Source organism: Odocoileus virginianus, chromosome 30, assembly GCF_023699985.2.
Source record: "Odocoileus virginianus isolate 20LAN1187 ecotype Illinois chromosome 30, Ovbor_1.2, whole genome shotgun sequence".
NCBI classification, from domain to species: Eukaryota; Metazoa; Chordata; class Mammalia; order Artiodactyla; family Cervidae; genus Odocoileus; species Odocoileus virginianus.
Genome location: NC_069703.1, coordinates 7574642 through 7593130, shown reverse-complemented (window position 1 = coordinate 7593130; position 18489 = coordinate 7574642).

Genomic DNA, 18489 nt, shown 5'->3' with positions numbered 1-18489 from the left:
TCATATCTGACTCTGAGATCTCAGGGACTGCTGCACACCAAGCTTCCGTCTTCACTATTTCCCAGAGTTTGCTCGAATTCATGTTCATTAAGGCAGTAACGCTATCTAACCATCTCATCCTCTGCCACTCTTTCTCCTTGGCCTTCGATCTTCCCCAGCATCAGGATCTTTCCCAGTGAGTCAGAGGTTCGCATCAGGTGGCCAAAGGATTGGAGCTTCAGCTTCCATACCAATCCTTCCAGTAAATATTCAGGGTTGATTTCCTTTGGGATTGACTGGTTTGATCTCCTTGCTGCAAATGGACTCTCAACAGTCTTCTCCAGCACCACAATTCAAAAGTATCAATTGTTTCACTCTCAGCCCTCTTTATGGTCCAACTCTCACATCCATACATGACTACTGGAAAAAACATAGCTTTGACAAGATGGATCTTTGTTGGCAAAATGATGTCTTTGCTTTTTAAAATGCTGTCTAGGTTTGTCATATCTTTTCTTCCAAGGAGCAAGGATCTTTTACTTTTACATCTGCAGTCACAGTCCACAGTGATTTGGAGCCCAAGAAAATAATATCTGTCACTGTCTCCACTTTTTCCCCTATCTATTTGCCATCAAGTGATGGAGCTGGATGCCATGATCTCAGTTTTGTCCTTTTACCTGTGATTTATATTGATACACCTTTGAAATTCTAGAATAAATCATTTTAATACTTATATTATGCATTAATTTATGAATTTTATATTTATTATAAATGTAATTGGTTCATAGTTTTCATTTTAGGACCATTTCATTTCAGATTTGGGGCCAGAATTACATTAAATTTAAAAAATTATCTGGGGAACCTTTAATTCTTTATTTGCATTCTGAAACAACTGAACTATTAACAGAACAGTGTTTGTTTTATTACTGTTTCCTTCTTGAAGATTTCAGTGAATTTTCTGATGAAACTATTTTGGCTTAACAATGTGTTTGTCTGTGCTCAGTCACGTCTGATTCTTTGAAACTCTATGGACTGTAGCCTGCCAGACTCCTCTGTCCATGGAATTTTCCAGACAAGAATACTAGAGTGAGTTACTGTTTCCTTTTCCAGGGGATTTCCCACCACGCAGGGATCAAACCCTCATCCCCTGAGTATCTTGCATTAGCAGGTGGATTCTTTACCACTAGCACCACCTAACAAATACTTTGAAAATCATTAGCCTAAAATTTTCTTCTATAAGAGCTAATGTATTTGTTTTATATTATTTCAGCAGTTTTAACTTTATTACAAAGATCCACCTCATTAAGATTTTTAAATTATTAGTTGAGAGCTACACATGGAAGGTAGTTATAATTTGAACTTTTTAAAATTTTTAAATTTATTTTTTGGCCTCACTGAGCAGCATGTGGGATCCTAGTTTGCTGGTCAGGGGTTGAACCTGGGCCCCCTCCACTGAAAGCACAGAATCCTGACCACTGGTCTGCCGGGGAAGTCTGGGCAGTTAGAATTCTTAAACTTTTCTACCTCTGATTATATTCTCCTCTTCCTTCTCCATAATAGTAAAAGTATTAGCAATATGATGGTGATGATGCTGTTTGGAAAAACCATAGCTTTGACTAAATGGACCTCTGTTGGCAAAGTAACGTCTTTGCTTTTTAATATGCTGTCTAGGTTGGTCATAACTTTTCTTCCAAGGAGTACGTGTCTCTAATTTCAAGGCTGCAGTCACCATCGGCAGTGATTTTGGAGCCCCAAAAGATAAAGCATGTCACTGTTTCCACTGTTTCCCCATCTATTTTCCATGAAGTGATGGGACCAGATGCCATAATCTTAGTTTTCTGAATGTTGAGTTTTAAGCCAACTTTTTCACTCTCCTCTTTCACTTTCATCAACAGTCTCTTTGGTTCTTAGCTTTCTGCCATCAAGAGTGGTGTCATCTGCATATCTGAGGTTATTGATATTTCTCCCGGCAATCTTGATTCCAGCTTGTGCTTCATCCAGCCCAGTGTTTCTCATGATGTACTCTGCATATAAGTTAAATAAGCAGGGTGACAGTATACAGCCTTGATGTACTCCTTTCCCTATTTGGAACCAGTGTGTTGTTCCATTTTCCAGTATTCACGTATGGATGTGACAGTTGTACTATAAAAAAAGCTGAGCACTGAAGAATTGATGCCTTTGAACTGTGATGTTGGAGAAGATTCTTGAGAGTCCCTTAGATTGCGAGGAGATCCAACCAGTCCAGCCTAAAGGAAATCAGTCCTGGGTGTTCATTGGAAGGACTGATGCTGAAGCTGAAACTCTAATACTTTGGCCCCCTGATGTGAAGAACTGACTCATTGGAAAACACCCTGATGTTAGGAAAGATTAAAAGCGGGAGGAGAAGGGGATGACAGAGGATGAATTGGTTGGATGACATCACTGACTCAATGGACATGAGTTTGAGTAAACTCTGGGAGTTGGTGATGGACAGGGAGGCCCAGCGTGCTGCAGTCCATGAGTCGCAAAGAGTCAGACACGACTGAGTGACTGAACAAAACTGAACTGAACTGAATGATACTGTTTGCCAGGCTAAGTACTGTATACATCCAACAGTTTTTAATCTTCACAAGAGTCCTAGGAGGTAGATTCTGTCATTTGCCCATTTTGGGCAAGAAAACTGACATATATTTTTCTCTTCTAATTACTAATATATGAAAGGTCTTGTCACTTTGAGACAACTTCACTCCAAGTCATTGAATCACTATGACAGCATGAAATTCAATCCAGGATAACTTCAGAAACCATCCTCCTAACCTCCACACTATATGTATTTGTATTGGTATTTCCTTTCTTTTATCCTCTATTGGTCTTAGCAGAGATTTATTTTACAGATAGAGCATCAATTCTTCACTATAGTACCAAACCATCCTTTTTTACTTTTTTAAAATCATTAATTTTTGTTTTTTATTGTGATGTGTGCATGCTCAGTTGCTCAGTTGTGTCTGACCCTTTGCAAGTCTATGGACTGTAGCCCACCTGGCTCCTCTGTCCATGGTATTGTCCAGGTAAAAATACTGGAGTGCCCCCAGGGGATCTTCCCAACCCAGGGATCAAACCTGGTTCTCTGGCAGGCTGGTTCTTTACCACTGAGCCACCTGGGAAGCCCCTTTTATACTTACACTCATGTATATTTTTGTGAATGTTTTTAGTTTCTTTAATTTAATCTTAGACATTTTAAATTTCTTCTTATTTAAAAATAAAAGTATTTAAAGCTATGAAATTTTCTTTGATTATAATTAGTGTGAAATCTTACACCTTGAGATATTATATTGAACCTATAAAATTGACATCAATAATTGATAGTTTTGAGAGTTATAAACATGATCATTTCATATGATTCAACCTAATGCCTAATATTATTTTCTCAATATTTTTATAATTATAGTTTTATATGCTCAGATGGTAAAGAATCTGTGTGCAATGCAGGAGATCCCGGTTTGATTCCTGGGTTGAGAAGATCCACTGGAGAAGGGATAGGCTACCCACTCCAATGTTCTTGGGCGTCCCTTGTGGTTCAACTGGTAAAGAATCTGCCTATAATGAGGGAGACCTGGCTTTGATCCCTGGGTTGGGAAGATCCCCTGGAGAAGGGAAAGGCTATGTATTCCAGTATTCTGCGTACTCCAGGATGGCCTGGAGAATTCCATGGACTATATAATCCATGGGGTCGCAAAGAGTCAGATGTGACTTTCACTTTCATGCTTTCTTTTTTCAAGGATTATTGTGCACCAGAGGGAAGTTTTAAAAATTGTTTTCTAAAGCAAAGTCTTAGTGATCTTTCTTTACTCAAAAAGATTTTGTTTCTTTTTTTTGGCTGCATTGTGTAGCATGTGGGATCTTAATTCCTGGACCAACGATGGAACCCACGGCCCCTGCAGTGGAAGCACAGAGGCTTAATCACTGAATCACCAGGGCAGTCCCCCTAGGCTTTCAGGGTGACATTAATTGTCCTTCACATCGCTTCCCAACATGTTGTAGGCTGCCTTATGTACCCCTCACAACCATCCAGACTGAACCCAGCTTTCCCCTGCCCACTTCTGGCTTTGTTCATAGTCTTCTTTCCATATGAAATATCCTCTCTACTCAGCTCCACTTGCTGAAAATCTTTTCTGATCTTTGAGGAATATAGCAAAGGCACATCTTCCAAGGTTTCTCTTATTCCCTCAGTTCGAATCTGTACCTATTTGAACTTGGTTCAGTTACTAATGACTGAGTTCCAGTTTGTTCACTTGTAAAATGGGAACAATAATACTCAATTTATCGATTTCTGAGAGGATTAAGTTATATAAAGTATCTACATCGGTAGGAGAGTTCCTAGCATGTATAAGTTTTTTTTTTTTTGGCTGTACTATTTCCAGTTGACCCCTTACCACCACGGCTCTGCTTCCCCTCCAAACCTCATCTCAAAGTGCTTTGCTCTCAGAGATCTCATTTCTTCAACCGCTCTTCATCCTCCACTCTAAGCTGGCTTCACATCTCTTTCTTTCCTCTACAGATGAACTAGCTTCCAAACGTGTGTGTTGTTCCCATCGCCTTTGCCCCACTGTCCACACCTCCCTCTGCTCCTTGCCCGGGACTTCTCCAACACAGCCCCTGCCTCTTCGCTTACTTCTCCAGCCTCTCCCTCTTAGCCTACCGGCAATTACTGCCTTACCCACCTACTCTTAGGTATAAACTGAAATTTATATTTTGCCCTTATATCTGTGCTTCTGTTTCAGGGAAGAACAATATCATATAACCAAAAATCTGAGAATCATCTCTAAATTACTCTTCCAACCCAGTGGGCCACTTCCTGTCTATCCTATTCTTTCACATGTCCCTGTGTCCAGATCCCCACTCTTCTTTCCCTTATGTGGCTCTAACAGGTTTCTAAACTCTGCTAACATCTCTTTCTTTCCTATTCAGTACATTCTCCTCTCTGCTGACTGAAGTATAATTCTGCAACATAAATGAGGTGTCTTTTAAAGTCTTTTATAGCTAACCTTTGCTTAGAGTTTACCATGAGCATAAAGCCCTCAAAACATGCCTTCGTTAATCACTTCACAGTTATTCATTCTTTAGCGACTGTTTTATCAGTTGGCCCATGATTGCAACAGAACTTTCATGCCTCTGAGTTGTTTGAAATTAAAGGCTGTAATTTCTCCTTTATAGCTTCCAATGATCCTGCTACAATACCTGACAGGCAATCACTCATCAGCAATGTCACCTAATCCTGATAGTAAATGCTACCATTATTGAGTGTATCCTATGTGCCTACTACTCTGTTATGTGTTCTGCATAAGTTATAACTTAATTCCCGTGGAATAAGTATCAATACTATCAACATGAAGTAAGGACCTACAGCTAGTAAGCAAAAGAGCTAGGATTTGAATCCAAGCAACTACAGAACTTGCCTTTGCAAATATTGCATTATTTACCTAGTGAACGTGCTTGTCGAGAAAACGCCTAAAGGACTAAAATAAAAACAAATGTGTTTTTACAGTGGCATAAAGCAAATGCAATGGTGAAGAGTTCTGACAAAATGTGGCCCACTGCAGAAGGGAATTGCAAACCACTTCAGTATTCTTGCCTTGAGAACCCCACAAACAGCATGAAAAGGCAAAAAGATAGGACACTGAAAGAGGAACTCCCCAGGTCAGTAGGTGCCCAATATGCTACTGGAGATCAGTGCAGAAATAACTTCAGAAAGAATGAAGAGACAGAGCCAAAGCAAAAATAACACCCAGTTGTGGATGTGACTGGAGATGGAAGTAAATTCCAGTGCTGTAAAGAGCAATATTGCATAGGAACATGGAATGTTAGGTCCATGAATCAAGGCAAATTGGAAGTGGTCAAACAGGAGATGGCAAGAGTGAACATCGGCATTTTAGGAATCAGTAAACTAAAATGGGCTGGAAAGGGTGAATGTAACTAAGATGACCATTATATCTACGACTGTGGGCAAGAATCCCTTAGAAGAAACGGAGTAGTCATCATAGTCAACTAAAGAGTCTGAAATGCAGTACTCGGATGCAATCTCAAAAATGACAGAAAGATCTCTGTTAGTTTTCAAGGCAAGTCATTCAATATCACAGTAATCCAAATCTATGCCCTGACCAGTAACGCTGAAGAAGCTGAAGTTGAATGGCTCTATGAAGACCTAAAAGACCTTCTCAAACTAACACCCAAGAAAGATGTCCTTTTCATTATGGGGGCTGGAATGCAAAAGTAGGAACTCAAGAGATACCTGTTGTAACAGGCAAATTTGGCTTTGGAGTACAAAACGAAGCAGGTCAAAGGCTAAAAGAGTTTTGCCAAGAGAACACACTTGTCAGAGCAAACACCCTCTTCCAACAGCACAAGAGAAGATTCTACCCTTGGACGTCACCAGATGGTCAATGCTAAAATCAGATTGATTATATTCTTTGCAACCAAAGATGGAGAAGCTCTATACAGTGAGCAAAAACAAGACCAGGTACTGACTGTGGCTCAGATCATGAAGTCTTTGTTGCCAAATTCAGGCTTAAATTGAAGAAAGTGGGGAAAACCACTAGACCTTTCAGGTATGACCTAAACCAAATCCCTTAGGATTATGCAGTGGGAGTGAGAAATAGATTCAAAGGTTTAGATCTGATAGACAGAGTGCCTGAAGAGCTATGGATGGAGGTTTGTAACATTGTACAGGAGGCAGTGATCAAGACCATCCCCAAGAAAAAGAAATGCAAAAAGGCAAAATGGTTATCTGATGAGGCCTTACAAATAGCTGTGAAAAGAAGAGAACCAAAAGGCAAAGGAGAAAAGGAAAGATATACCCATCTGAATGCAGAGTTCCAAAGAATAGCAAGGAGAGATAAGAAAGCCTTCCTCAGTGATAAATGCAAAGAAATAGAGGAAAACAATAGAATGGGAAGGACTAGAGATCTCTTCAAGAAAATTAGAGATACCAAGGGAACATTCCATGCAAAGATGGGCACAATAAAGGACAGAAATGGCATGGACCTAACAGAAGCAGAAGATATTAAGAAGAGGTGGCAAGAACACACAGAAGAACTGTACAAAAAAGATTTTCATGACCCAGATAATCACGATGGTGTGGTCACTCACCTAGAGCCAGACATCCTGGCATGCAAAGTCAAATGGACCTCCGAAGCATAACTATGAACAAAGCTAGTGGAGGTGATGGGATTCCAACTGAGCTATTTAAAGTCCTAAAATGTGATGCTGTGAAAGTACTGCACTCAATATGTCAGCAAATTTGGAAAACTCAACAGTGGTCACAGGACTGGAAAAGGTCAGTTTTCATTCCAATCCCAAAGAAAGGCAATGCCAAAAATGTTCAAACTACCCAACAACTGCATTCATCTCACATGCTAGCAAAGTAATGCTCAAAATTCTCCAAGCCAGGCTTCAACAGTACATGAACCATGAATTTCCAGATGTTCAAGCTGGATTAGAAAGGGCAGAGTAACCAGAGATCAAAATACCGACATCCTTTGGATCATTGAAAAAGTAAGAGAGTTCCAAAAAAATCTACTTCTGCTTTATTGACTACACCAAAGCCTTTGACTGTGGATCACAACAGACTGTGGAAAATTCATAAAGAGATGGGAACACCAGACTACCTGATCTGCCTCCTGAGAAATCTATATGCGGGTCAAGAAGCAACAGTTAGAACTAGACGTGGAACAGACTGGTTCCAAATTGGGAAAAGAGTATGTCAATGCTGTATATTGCCACCCTGCTTATTCAATTTATAGGCAGAATTCATCATGAGAAACACTGGGCTAGATGAAGCACAAGCTGAAATCAAGATTGCTGGGAGAAATATCAATAACCTCAGATATGCAGATGACACCACCCTTATGGCAGAAAGCAAAGAAAGAACTAAAGAGCCTGTTGATGAAAGTGAAAGAAGGAAGTGAAAAAGTTGGCTTAAAATTCAACATTCAGAAAACTAAGATCATGGCATCTGATCCCTTCACTTCATGGAAGTAGATGGAGAAACAATGGAAACAGTGACAGACTTTATTTTTGGGGCTCCAAAGTCACTACAGATGGTGACTGCAGCCATGAAATTAAAAGATGCTTGCTCCTTAGAAAAAATCTATGACCAACCTAGACAGCATATTAAAAAGCAGAGACATTGTTTTGCCAAAAAAGTCCATCTAGTCAAGCTATGGTTTTTCCAGTAGTCATTATGGATGTGAGAGTTGGACTATAAAGAAAGCTGAGTTGCTGGAGAATTGATGCTTTTGAACTGTGGTGTTGGAAAAGACTCTTGAGAGTCCCTTGGACTGCATGGAGATCCAACCAGTCCATCCTAAAGGAAATCAGTCCTGAATATTCATTGGAGAGACTGATGTTGCAGCTGAAACTCCAGTACTTTGGGCACCTGATTGCAAAGAATTGACTCATTGGAAAAGACCCTGATGCTGGGAAAGATTGAAGGCAGGAGGAGAAGGAGACAGCAGAGGACGAGATGGTTTGATAGCATCACTGATTCAATGGACATGAGTTTGAGTAAACTTGGAGACCTGGTGAGGGACAGGGAGGCCTGGCATACTGCATGCAGTCCATGGGGTCGCAAAGAGCCAGACACAGCTAAAAGCAAATAGAGCAAAAGTCATAGCATTTGAGAATGCTATTATTTAGGAATATTATTAAATAGGAATCTGTTACATAGTTATGTAATATGTCAAACAATTCTGCAATAGGACACAGCTATGAATTCCTGCTGCTCTTCTTCCTGAGACCAACTTATTTTTTAGTTTTGTCATTCTAAAAAAGATGGAAGATTTATAATTCAATACACATTTCTTCTGTGGTAAGTTCCCAAAGGTAAATCAATCAACCAGTTCCATATTTTCTGAGTACTTACAATGTCTATCTTAATGCCAGCAGCCTGAAAAGCAGTTTTGAGATTAGCAGGTCCTGAATCCTTTTTTAAAATCTTGTCTCTTTTACCCATCTTATAACATAAATGTGTTCTGTTCTTTCGCAAGAGAAAAGTCAGTAAAGAAGTTACTAGAGTGAAACTTAAAGATTCAAAGAGATGTCTTATAAATTAAAAAAGGAAAGCAATGACTATGGTGGTGATATCAGATCTCTTTACTTCTGAGCAGGGCCTAATGAGAGACCTAATCCATTCCTAAACAATCTCTGAAGGACTGGTAAGAAAAGTCATTAGTGAGATTAAACTCAATAGCAAAATCCTAGGATGCTGCCCCAAGCGACTAGTTTTATCTGAGTTAGCTAAGTTTAAACATACATTTACCAGCAAGTCCTTCCTGCTGGCCCTTCTATTGTGACACAGTTCTTCTTATTAATCATATATACGTTTTATTATTCTCAAAATTGAAACCTTTGGAATGAACATCTTGCTCTTCAGTTTTTAAGACAATCTACTTTCATCTATATTATCAGTGACCTTTTATTGATAGAGTGTTATAGAACAAAAAGTAATTTTAATAGCTTGCATAACTTATAAGACTGCTTACTTGAGGATAAAGGAACTTAGTGTAAAATAAGAAGTTTATCAAGCAGGATTTGTTTTATGGAAAGCACTCTACCTTGAGCAGAGTACAAAGATCAGTTAAGATGCCTGTCAGCCTTGCATGGGAAAGTTGTTGCCTCAATCGTCATTGACCAATTACCATTTTATTGTATTTTCTTTTTATTTTTATGGTAGAGAATGCAGTTTTTCCCACAATCAGTCCTTGAGCACAAATACAATAACAATTTGGGGAGACAGAGTGAAAAAGGAATTTTAGTTTTATCTACAAAAAGGGACCAATTGGAGTTCTGTTGTGCATACAGTTGTATTCAATAGAGTATTCTAAAAATAGCTTCCTATTGTAAATAGTTCCTTTAAAAATAATTAAAAGAAAACTTGCTTTCTTTGAGTTTATTTGGAAGTATTAGAATTCCTAGAGATTATCTATTTATGTATTTGGAAATATTAGAATTCTTAGAGATTATCTATTTATTTATGCAGAATAGATTTCCTGAGTTGTAAGTATGATAAAGTGGAATATGACACTGATTATGTTCCAAGTAAAAGTTCTTAGTGTGTTCATTAGGGGCATAGCTTCCCTGGTGTCTCAGATGGTAAAGAATCAGCCTGGACTGTGGAAGACCTCGCTTTGGTCTCTGGATTGGGAAGATCCCCTGGAGGAGGGTCTGGTAACCCACTCCAATATTCTTGCCTGGAGAATCCCCACGGACAAAGGAGCCTGGTGGGCTACAGCCCATGGGGTCACAAAGAGTCGGACACGACTGGGCGATTAAGCACAGCACAGGAGCAAAGCCAGAGCTGTCATTTGAAAGGGGGGAAAAGGCTGATTTTCATGAAAAAAAAAAAAAAAAAAAAAACTTCTCTCGAAAAATTGTTAGGGATTTAATTTTTAAAACCGAAAGGCTTATTTACCATTTGAACAAATACATACATATGTTGAAATGAGATATGCACAAGTTCTTTGATTGTTTTAACATAACACCTGCATTTTCCCCCCACGCCTTATTTTAACACCATCCTAGCAAAGGAATGCCACTTGCTATCTTCATGGTGGTGGTGTTTAGTCGCTAAATCACGTCTCACTCTTGCAACCCCATGGACCATAACTGTCCAGGCTCCTCTGTCCATGGCATCTTCCAGACAAGAACACTGAAGTGTGTTGCCATTTCCTGCTCCAAGAGATCTTCAAATTCTACCATATTTTATATGCAAAAGTCAGAAAAGTAGTAACCCAACAGTGATCCCACATTTCCTTCGACTGTCCTCCTAGCAAAGGAGATGTGATACAGTAGGGAGGTAGGCAACAGTCCAGGAGAGTTACTATTTAACTCCACCAAGAAGCTAAATCAGAAATAAATACCAACTTAGGTGCTTTGTCCTTCCTGTACTGTCTTCGGGTACCTCTTCAGAGGTGTCAACGGCAGCCCCAAGAAAATGGAAGGTTGTGATACCATGGCTTAATAAAAGTGAAAGGGAAAGTCACTCAGTTGTGTCCAGATTCTTTGCGAACCCATGGACTAATACAGTCCACGGAATTCTCTAGGCCAGAATACTGGAGTGGGAGCCTTTCTCTCCTCCATCAGAACTTCCCAACCCAGGGATTGAACCCAGGTCTCCCACATTGCAAGTGGATTCTTTACGAGCTGAGCCACAAGGGAAGCCCAAGAATACTGGAGTGGGTAGCCTATCCCTTCTCCAGCAGATCTTCCCAACCCAGGAATCGAACTGGGGTCTCCTGCATTGCAGGAGGATTCTTTATCAACTGAGCTATCAGAGAACCGTCCCCCCCACGCCCCATGGCTTAATAAACCTTCTGATGAAAGAAAGGAAGGAAGAGAGAAAAAGAGGAAGTTAGAAAAGGAGAGAGTGAGTGTGTAATGAAAGAAGGGAGGAAGGAAGGAAAAGAAGGAAGTTTCATATTTACCTCTTCATGATAAGTACATGAATGTATTCTATAATTTAATAAATGTACTTTATTATCTAATTAAAGAATCTAATTTCATTCATATATTGTGTGTTTCTTTTATACCAATGCTCACAGTTGTGTGTAAAAAACAATGAGCTCGTGTAACGCATTTCTATGTAATTCAGAGAACAGTCGGAGGCGGAATTCTCTTCCCCCACAAAAATTGGCCTCATGTCACTACTTTGTGGAAATGTAATTTTACCCTGATAGAAAAGTACTCCATAAATATGATACATGTGTGGATTAAAGCATAACATATAATTATTTTCTAATAATAACTATAAATATACAATAATTTAGGCTGCAAGTAGGGATTAAAAATAGGGAATGGTAGGTAATGAAGTATTTATTATTTTTAAAGTAGCACTAAATATAATATGGAGTTTCAAAATTTCAATTAAATAGATTGCCATCTGTTAAAATATGCTGTCATTTTTTTCTTTCTTCCTTTCTTCCTTCACTTCTTTCTTTAAGTATACAAAATATCTATGTTGTATTGTCTATAAAGCCTGAAGGGGCTTCCCAGGTGGCTTCAGTGGTAAAGAACCCACCTGCCAGGGCAGAAGACTTAAGAGACCCAGAGTGGACCCCTGGGTCAGGAAGATCCTCTGGAGGAGGGCGTGGCAACCCACTCCAGAATCCCATGGACAGAGAAGCCTGGTAGGCTACCGTTCACAGGATCTCAAAGAGTCAGACACAGCTGAAGTGACTTAGCATGCACAAACACATTAAGCCTGAAGCAGATTTGTAAGGTTACACATGTATTGTAGAATATTCCCAGTTCTAAGACAGATATCTCTAATGAAATAAAAGGATTTGGCTTCTATAAGATAACAATAGGAAGACAATATTCAAATGTTAAAAAAACCCAAAGAATTAAACTATGTTTTCATCTGGTATATTTGTTTCCTTCTTATATTTGCCAGCATATCTATTAACTGATAAACTCTAATGATTTGAAATGATTATATTTACATCTATATCCTCTTCTTTTTAAAAACATTTAGACTGTTACCCAAAGAACATTACCAAGTTCTCTTTGGCTCAGAAGATAACTTGGAACATTTTTTTAACTGAAGAAAATGCATCATATTTAATTATTATTTCTTCCATATCATCAAATGGGAAAAATTTTTTTAAGGAATTCTGCAAAGTGAGTTAAGTTATGAAACTTAAAGCGAAGAATAAAAAATGGGACAGGCCAGAGCTCTGTCCTCTTCTGGGAGAACTCTAAAATGTCCAGGGTTAGAAAATGCTGTTAACTCTTTTGGATAAAGAATATTATTGAATAGTTAATGTCAAGCAGTTAAGTAGAAGATTGTTTGTTAATTTGTTCATCACTGGCTGAGCTGAATTTCTCACTGCTCACAAAGAAGTTAAGTAATGAACATTGACTATATAGATACATGGATTTCCAAGTACATACCACTAATTCCCAAGGAAGCATTCCTAGCCTCCTGTCATTTGTGGAGACCTAAGAAAACTTTAAGGAGGGGGAGCTCTCTTCTGAGTTCTGTTTCATTTCATAAACCTTCACTTCTGATTTTAATTTTCTTCCGCTTGTCTTTGAGAGGCTGGAAACTGCAAGATCTTGTTCGCCAGCGTGTTCAGAATCTTTCTTTTAAACCCGCCCGAGCTTTATTTTCTTAAGTGACTTAATCAAAGGGAATTCGAGTTCACATTTTTGTATCAATGGTTGTATTTAAAAGGTCTTATCTGATTTCCATCACCAATTACAGGCTTGCATTTCTTGTTTATATCCATCTTGAAACTGACAAGGGCCCGCTTTGGTTTTGATAGGAAGTCAAGCCTTCATCTCATGTCAAAAGTCCCTAAAGCACATTTGTTCTGGTAAAATTATATCTAGGGAATGATGGGTTCTAATATGAAATGAGGATGTGGTGGCATGGGGTGGTCCCTGCCACTTTGTTTGAAAAATAAATTGTGAAACCTCAGTAGTAAATATTTGCCTGAGAGAACACAGTGGGAGGGAAATTACAGTGCCGGGGAATATTGCCATTAAGAGGACTGAAGTCAGAGGTTAACGTAACAGGAGTTGGTCTAGTCAAAAAGGTCAAAGCGGGTTGGCTCACTCAGCAGAGAGCTCCTAGATGACTTTTAACTATTTCTGGCAAGATAAACATCATATGTCGTTGCCTTTGGGAGCAAAGAACAAAGGTCGAAGACCCAGGGGTATTAACTTCTTAAAAAGAGATACAATATTTAACTTGGCTGCCCTCATATGCCTCGGTTTTCTGGACTGCTTTCTTCAGCAGTGGAATTCCAGGTTTTGTTTAAAACAGAGTGTCTTTCAGAAGTCAAGATTCTAACTCTGCAAAGCTAATACCCTAAGAAACCATAGATTTTAAGTTAAATTTTAGATTCGGTATATAGCTTGGTGGCCCTGTTTGTTCTAGGGTGTGGGCCACCACCCCGAAGGCCGTGTGCACCGCCCTTTGTCCTCACAACATCCTCAACATCCCTGGCACCCGCTATTCCCGATCCCCTCTGTACCTATCAAGTGCCCATCTGTCTCTTCCAACTGGACTCTGAGTTTCCTGAGCTCTTCTTAGTCTAACTTATTTACCGTTTACATGGTTTGGTTCAGTCAGATTGCTTTTATTTGCTTCCTTCTACCTGGATAAAATTAGACAATTTCTTTAAGCTCACTGTGCCTCAGTTTCCTTGAACCGGAAGTGATAATAATACCAACCTCATAGGTTAAACAGGGACACAATCGCTTATTCACATTCTGAATTCCAAAATATTCAGGAAACTGATTATTCTTTCTTAAATTTGTAGAAAACCTACATGGTGGTTTTAAATAATGTGAATCTAAAGACTTTATTTCTCTTAATGTAACAATTCACCTATTTCAGTGCAGGAAAGTTAATGTATTTGATGACGAGGTGTTACCCTAGACCCTCCTGGGATATTATATTATATACTCTATTAGCATTCTATTGCTGTTTTAGTATCTTAAACAGTTCTAATTCTGAATCGTGTGTGACTTCAAAATTTTTAGATAAGGAATTTTGCTTATTGACACATAGAAATCAATCACAATCAGTTGGCAGTAATCATTATCATTTGGATCCTAACTACCTGGAATAGTATCTGACACAAAGAATATGTTCAGTAAATTCTAGTGCTATTCCTTTTAGAAACAATGCTCACTGATCACTTCTAGAGGATGGTAGGCTCTTTTCCCAAGGTTTGGTAAGGCCAAGGTGCTCCCACACTTAGGTGGCAGAATAAGAATTCAAAAATAGGCAGATTAATTCCAAAGTGTATGCACTGAACTGGTTCACATATGGTTAGTACTAAAACACTGACCATCCACATTTTCTATAGCAAAGTTGTGGTGCTGCTTTGAATGAGATCTGAATAATTCACGACCAATGGCATTTTAGGTTTTGCACTTTGTGTTGAATTTTATGCTTACGCTATTAGAATCAGGAAGAGAACAACTAAACAATAAGCATCCAAAAGAAATATCAATGACATACTCATTTCAGTTCAGTTCAGTCACTCAGTCATGTACAACTCTTTGTGACCCCATGTGTATTTCAATCTGCTCTCACACCGATTACTGCTAGATACTAAGCAACTGAGCAATTAATATGTATTGAAGAAAACTAATGAAAGCCTGTGGGCACAAGGTCTCTGTTTTACCTTCTGCGAGTCAATTTTATAGCTCAGATCAGCAAATATTTGAATATTAAAGTTATTTAGTCTTTATCCTTTTATTTTATTTTTGTCTTTTAAATATCTATAATACAAAAAGTAGCCTTGACATCATGCATTTCTTTTACATTGTTTCCAAGCCTTGTTGGAAATGATGGAATCTTTTATTAATTGATGGTATCTTTTATGATATAAGCATATCACCAACTCTTTAAGGAAGGAAAACAATGTATACATAAATAAGATATTTTCTCCTTTTTAGTTCCAATTAAAATAACTTCTCTGAGGCTTATGAATTCCCTTTAAAATATATTAGTTTACATGTCTATTGGAAGCCAAGTGTATGTATTTATGATCCATCAACTTAAACTCAATTATTTTTCATCTAAAAATATTGCCCTCATTTAGCTTATATAATATAGGACATTAATAATAGATATTTAGTGTGATACTAAGGGCTTAAGAAGGGGATTGTTGTTGTTTAGCTGCCAAATTGTGTCTGACTGTTTTTTCGACCCCTTGGACTGTAGCCTTCCAGGCTCCTCTGTCCATGATATTTCCCAGGCATGAATACTGGAGTGGGTTGTCGTGCCCTTCTCCAGGGGATCTTCCCAACCCAGGGATCAAACATGCATTTTCTGCATTCCCAGGTAGATTCTTTACCACTGAGCCACCTGGGAAGCCAATGGGAGTGCTAACTGCTAAAATACTTGGGGTTTTGCACAATTTATTCATTGCAATTGATTTTACTAATAGTCCCACTTTCCCATAATTCCAGTATACTCAATCCTAGTGGCCAATCACACAGACTCTAGGCTTGATTTTCAGGTTTTATTTAGTCAGTGAATCTTAGAAAAGCTGATGAAAGAAAAGCCTAAAAAAGTGCATTTCCCTTGTGTCTCATGCCTTCCTCAGTGATCAACGCAAAGAAATAGAGGAAAAAGAATGGGAAATACTAGTGACCTCTTCAAGAAAATTAGAGATACCAAGGGAACATTCCATGCAACGATGGGCATAATAAAGGATAGAAATTGTATGGACCTAAAAGAAGCAGAAGATATTAAGAAGAGGTGGCAAGAATACACAGAAGATCTATACAAAAAAGATGTTCATGACCCAGGTAATATGATAGTATGATCACTCACCTAGAGTCAGACATTCTGGAATGTGAAGTCAAGCAGCCCTTAGGAAGCATCACTATGAACAAAGCTAGCGGAGGTGATGGAATTCCAACTGAGCTATTTCAAATCCTAAAAGATAATGCTGTGGAAGTGCTGCACTCAATATGCCAGCAAATTTGGAAAACTCAACAGTGGTCACAGGACTGGAAAAGGCCAATCACAAAAAAAGGCAATGCCAAAAACTGTTCAAACTACTGTACAATTGCACTCATCTCACATAGTAGCAAAGTAATGCTCAAAATTCTCCAGGCCAGGCTTCAACAGTATGTGAACTGTAAACTTTTGGATGTTCAATCTGGATTTAGAAAAGGCAGAGGAACCAGAAATTAAATTACCAACATCCATTGGATCATTGAAAAAGCAAGAGAGTTCCCCCAAAGAATCTACTTCTGTTTTACTGACCTTGCCAAAGCCTTTGACTGTGTGGATCACAACAGACGGTGGAGAATTCAGAAAGAGATGGGAATACCAGACCACCTGACCTGCCTCTTGAGAAATCTTTATGCAGTTCAGGGAGCAATGGTTAGAACTGGACATGGAACAACAGACTCATTTCAAGTTGGGAAAGGAGTATGTCAAGGAGGTATTTTGTCACCCTGCTTATTTAACTTATATGCAGAGTACATCATGAGAAACACTGAGCTAAATGAAGCACATGCTGGAATCAAGATTGCCAAGAGAAATATCAATAACCTCAGATATGCAGATGACACCACCCAAAAGTGAAGAAAAACAAAAGAGCCTCTTGATAACAGTAAAAGAGGATAGTGAAAAATTTGACTTAAAACTCAACATTCAGAAAACTAAGATCATGGCATCCGGTCTCATCACTTCATGGCAAATAGATGGGAAAGCAATGGAAACAGTGAGAGACTTTATTTTTCTGGGCTCCAAAATCACTGCAGATGGTGACTGCAGCCATGAAATTAAAAGACGCTTACTCCTTAGAAGGAAAGCTATGACCTACTTAGACAGCATATTAAAAAGCAGAGACATTGCTTTGCCAACAAAGGTCCATCTAGTCAAGGCTATGGTTTTTCCAGTGGTCATGTATGGATGTGAGAGTTGGACTATAAAGAAACTGAGTGCTGAAGAATTGATGCTTTTCAACTGTGGTGTTGGAGAAGACTCTTGAGAGTCCCTTGGACTGCAAGGAGATCCAACCAGTCCATCCTAAAGGAGATCAGTCCTGGATGTTCATTGGAAGGACTGATGCTGAAGCTGAAACTCCAATACTTTGGCCACCTGATGCAAAGAACTCACTCATTGGAAAAGATCCTGATGCTGGGAAAGTTTGAAGGTGAGAGAAGGGGATGACAAAGGATGAGATGGTTGGATGGCATCACCGACTCAATGGACATGAGTTTGAGTAAATTTGGAGAGTTGGTGATGGACAGGGATGCCTGGCGTGCTGCAGTCCATGGGGTCACAAAGAGTCAGACAAGACTGAGCAACTGAGTTGAACTGAACTGGTTGTACCTCATGAACCCCTCAACCTCCCACCCCCTGAGAAAATGTCCAGGATACCTTGCTGAAGGAATATGGGAGGCATTTGTGTGGGAGCTAAGTCATTAAGCTGAGGCCATCCCTGACCAACCAGCTTCTAGCCACGTCATCATCTCAGTACAAATGTTTGAATAAGCCCAGTTGATATCAACAGAGCCTGGTCAGAGAGAGGATCTCCTAAGTCAACCCATAGACTCACAAGAAATAATAATGAGAGAGTCAAATCCTAGGCAGGTTGATAAGAAGTCTGGGGGTCCCCGAGGAGGAGAAAGGGGTCTGAGGCTCTTGAAGGGGAGATAGGGGTCTGGAATTCTCAAGGAGGAGGAGAGGACAAACATCTTTTTCTTTCTCTACATTCCTTAGTCTTAGTCACATAAAATGTCTTTTTCTTTAAGCCAGGAACTGATGATTGCAAAACAAACAACTCAGTTTAAACTCTGTACTAAGGTTTATATAACAACAATGTATCCTGCACGAGGACAGTTTCTCCTTCCTGAAAACCTTCTGGCTAATCCTGTTATCTTAAAATGTAAATTATGGGAGTGGGTCTAGTAAGACCTTTACAACCTTGAGACGTTCTTTTGATTTATTGTAATAACTAATTTAAAAAGTATATAGTTCTGTTGCTTAGACTAGTA